Consider the following 4,908-nt stretch of genomic DNA (forward strand, 5'->3'; position numbering starts at 1 on the left):
GCTAGGGGGTTTTTATAGAGCCCCCACAGTAAGGAAAATGGACCCTGGACCATTTGACTAAATGATTTTGGTGTTTGATGATCAACATAACTTGTGGACTAATGTGTTTGCTAGTTGTAGGAAACAGTGATGCTTAAGAGGGGTGAATTAGGACTTCTAAAACTATTATCTAAACTAGGCCACAATTAAATCCCTAGAGCAAAACCTATGCAAATAAATAATCTAGAATGTGCAAACTACGTTTTGTCCAAGTGTTGGCTATCTCTACCGCAAAGCCTAAGTTTCAATCCTAAATATTCTAACTAGAAAGAGGAGATTGAAACTTAATTACTCAATATAAATGTGAAAGGTAAAGAGCAAGATAGAGATGCAACTCCCGTGGATGATGCCGATATTTTTACCGAGGTATCCGGAACGATGCAAGGTCATGACTAATCCCCATTGGTGTCCCTATGCAAAGGGTAGCCCACGCGAGGGCCAAACACCTTGGTCGAGTAACTCCATAGAGAGTCGCGTGCCTTCTCCACGCGCAAGTGGTGCTTCACTTCCAGCTCCTCTCGGACGCTCCCTATCATCTCCACTATCGAGCTTCCATACGAAACACCGCGGGCCTCGTTCCCTCCGGTACATGGTGGCGGTCGTGACACAAACTCGGTTGTCACAGTCTCTCAAGACTCTCGCCCCACTCGGTACAATTACAACGGCTCACACAAGAGCCGAGGGTTGTGTGTTTTTTCTAAACTCTCTCAACTAACTAGGATTCACCTATTGCAAGTGCATAAGCGGTCTAACTAACTTAAGCACTTCGCAAAGCACCTACACTAATCATCGAGTGATTCTATTAAGCACTTGGCGTATGAGCACTTGGAAATGTCTACAATATGTCTTGGTTTGTTGCTTGAGCTCCCACGCCTTCAAATGGCCAGTATATATATATATATATATATATATATATATATATATATATATATATATATATATATATATATATATATATATATATATATATATATAGTTATAGTATTAGGAGCCCTGGCTCTCTCTAATTAGAGAAAGCCCTGATCCCCACTCAATCGGTCGACCTAACATCATCTTTACGCTTTGTTATACATAAGTTTACGCTTATTTTGCTGTAACACCATCGTATAAAACGGATCACACTATCCAACCTTCCCAACGGCGGCTGTTTGCAAGAAAAATAGGGTTTCAGTGGCGGCAGTTTTACCTCCACTCACGCTGCCATCGCCTCCGAGCCCCACTCCCCGATCCAGACAACCACCCCGCACAGATCCGGATCCACCTAGCGCAGCACGACCGTGGCTACCAGATCTCACGGCCTCCGCTTCTGCTTTCTTTTATGCAGGCGCCGGCGGGGAGAGGGAGCTGCCGAGCAACGGGTCGCCGCCGGTGGTGGATGACGCCGGCGTCCAGGTCGCGGCCGTACTACGGAAGCGGTCGTTCCAGACGATTTAGCACAGTAAGATCCGCACGCGCAGGGCCTCCGCGACCGCCGGATGCGGCTCTCGGTCGGGGTCGCGCGAGAGTTCTTGGCGCTGCAGGACCGCCTCGGGTTCGACAAGGCCAGCAAGACCCTGAACTGGCTCCTCGCCCAGTCCAAGTCGCCCATCGACTGCCTCGTCGACGCCGCCGACCAGGTGGCTGTAGTCACTGGAGGACGACCGACGCTGATGAAGGGGAGAGAGAAGGGGAGCAACTCAAGCACTTGCTGTTTGACAGACTCGAGGTAGGAGCTAGCCACGGAAAGGGAAGAAGCAGAGGCAGTGACAACGGTTTTGATTGGCCACCGGCTCTTATTGAAGAACACAGCTGCGGCGAGCTGGGATGGATCAAGCACTTGCGTGAGAGTTCTTCGCGCAGGGCTGGAGTGCTACTTCCAGTATTGCTTGCAGCTCGAGGAGTTGATGAGATGCAACGGCGGAATGCCAAGGTGATTTCTTGTATGCTATGCAAACATGCATAAAACATTGTATATAGGTGATTCCCATTACGTAATTAGGCTATATGGTTCGTTGCTAGCTACACAGTACAAATAAATCAACTGGGTTCTCTATAAATCAATAGTCATGAGCCTGGGGTTGTGTTATCCACTTTTGGTTAATGGCAAGTAATAATCTTATCATAATTAGCTAGTGTTGTTTGTCAATTTTTCATATATACTCGTGCTAATGATATTTGTTGCTTCATTCTTTACAATTATGAGACATTTTATATTTATATATATATATTTTTTGGTTATGCATATATATTGGTTTTTAGTGTATATATATTATTTAAGTACATAACATTAAAAAACCAAAACATCTTTGAGTTTTTCTTTGGCATATGCTATCACTTTGGAACTGTAATTAACCAGTGCTTACTGCTTTCAGGTTCTCTTTCCAGATCACAATTTAATTATTTAATTTTTTGTTTATTTTTTATCATTTAAAGATTCTAGGAGTTGGGAAGACCACTTCTCAACAAGAAATAAAGAAGGCGTATCACAAATTGGCTCTGCGCCTCCACCCAGATAAGAATCCTGGGGATGAGGTAGTATCTCAACCATAAACATGAATGTTTTTTTACCTTTCAGACTCAAGCAATATTTTTATGGATCTTCCTTTTTCATCTAGGCATTGGTGGGAGAAGCAGCAAACGATCTTCAGGAGTACTTCAGAACAATGTACAAGAAAGTATGGTTGCTTCTATATTAATTGTAGGCTGATATTGTCTATTAATTTACAATGATATTTTTTAGGGAAATACAGTAGCGAGAACTCTGTTGTGGCATAAAACTAGCTCTGTTGCTCTGTCTCTAAAAGAATACCCTTTTGGCTTGTTCAGATGTATAGCCAGAGTGACAATATTTTGGGGACAGGTTGTATATTTTTATATATAATGGTACTTAATTTAATCTTTATTCCCAGGTCACGGAGGCTGACATTGAAGAATTTGAAGCTAAATATAGAGGGTCAGATTATGAGAAAACGGACTTGAAGGACCTCTACACAAAATATAAGTGCAACATGAACAGGAATAATTATCTCTTATATCATATTGTAAAATCTGAAACAGTTCTCCTGTAGATGGTTAGCTTGCATTTTACACTACAATTAGCTCAGATCACTTCTTGTTGTATCTTACACCAATTTACGACATTTCTTGATGTGTTTTATGACAACCTCATGCGCTGAGAGATACATTCGGTCTACATTCGTTATTATGAAATAGATGGACGATTTACGCTAAAATTCATACTCATTTACGTTGTTTTGGTTCACGATTTACACTTAAATCCGTCCGAGCCAGAACCTGCGCACGACCGATGGCGCGCGATTTTCACGCCGTAAATTTGGTATACGAAACAGGTATACGATTTACGCTAAATTGTGTACTCATTTACGCTGTTTTAGCTCACGTTTTACGCTAAAATCTATTTGAGAAAAACCCGCGCACGATCGGACGCACGCGATTATTACGCCGTAATTTCGGGACCCATTTACGGTTACGAAACAGATATAAGATTTACGCTAAATTTTGTACTCATTTACGCTGTTTTGGTTCATGTTTTACGCTAAAATCTGTCCGAGTCAGAACCCGATCATGATGGGACGTGCGAGATTTTTACGCCGTAATTTTCGGGCCGCATTCGCCGTTTCAAAATAGATCTACGATTTACGCTAAAATTTGTAATCATTTACGCTGTTTTTGTTCACGTTTTACGCTAAAATATGTCCAAGTAAGAACTCATGCCCGATGGGACGCATGCTGGTACGGGACGTGGCTATACCTGGCTGGGACTTCCTGGTACTAATGGAAGCCCAGGGCTTCCATTACCTCGTCCCTATATATATATATATATATATATATATATATATATATAGGCCCCAATTGTCACACCCAGTTTTAGAAGGTAAACCGAATGCGAACCATGTACGTGCCAAGATTAGAAATTCACGTACACAACGATTACATAATTGGACATCATCACACAATGCTCAAATAATAGCGAAAATAAGTATTACTTTATTACATCATGATGTCCAAAACATCCACATTGTCATTAACTTAAACATAAATCAAAGTGCTGAACGGAACGTAGTAAGATAAGGCCTTCACAGGAAGCTGACTGGGGGTTTGCCGCTAGTCTAGTTTAGAATTCCTTGAAGTCTTGAAACTCCTAAAAATCCTCCATGTTGCCTTCATCTTCTCCTAAGCAATGGTTGCAATAGGGACAACCTGGTGTTTGGTTTTTAAGCAAGGGTGAGTACACATCAACGTACTCAGCAAATGTCTCGTTTGGTTGAAGTGGACTAATTGTATGTGGGGTTAAGCTCAAAGTGGTTGCTTTTAGTTGGTCAGGTATATATCATTAGTAGAAGCCAAGTTTTAGCATAAAATATAAGTTGATATTCCCAAAAGAAAGAACTTCCTACAAGAGAAAAGTACCAAATATCATAAGTAACCATCATCATTAAACCATCGACATAAATGAATCTAGAGTAATTCTAATCAAAGAGAATCCCAAGGCTGCTCTTAACTGTGAGGATGACTGATATACTAGTTTGTAACACTCTGCATAGGTTGCACATTTTACCCACGAGTCATGATCCCTTTTTGCCTCGGGTCGATCAAACCCTCAAACACTACCAAGGTGAGTCGGTGTAAAGCCCAAAATTGGTATAAGAGAAAAATAATAAAATAAATAAATATATTTGGATGGTAGTGTTTTGGGAATTAGGGAATGAGAAAAGAAAAGGCACGAGAAGGAAAAGAATGTACACTATAAGAAAAATATACATGAATAAATATATTTCTTCATGTTGGTACTTTTGTGGATGCACTTGATTAAGGTGTGAAATCCCCAACATAAATTTGAATTCAAATACTGGATTTTGAAAATTAGGA

The 4,908-nt window shown here is 41.1% G+C and overlaps 1 pseudogene; it reads left to right on the plus strand.

The window, feature by feature from the left end:
* The first annotated feature begins 417 nt into the window (after nt 1–417).
* On the plus strand, nt 418–1,994 carry LOC103644969 (transcription factor TB1-like; annotated as a pseudogene).
* The last annotated feature ends 2,914 nt before the right edge of the window (nt 1,995–4,908 follow it).

Source organism: Zea mays, chromosome 1 (genome assembly GCF_902167145.1).
Source record: "Zea mays cultivar B73 chromosome 1, Zm-B73-REFERENCE-NAM-5.0, whole genome shotgun sequence".
Lineage (NCBI taxonomy): Eukaryota > Viridiplantae > Streptophyta > Magnoliopsida > Poales > Poaceae > Zea > Zea mays.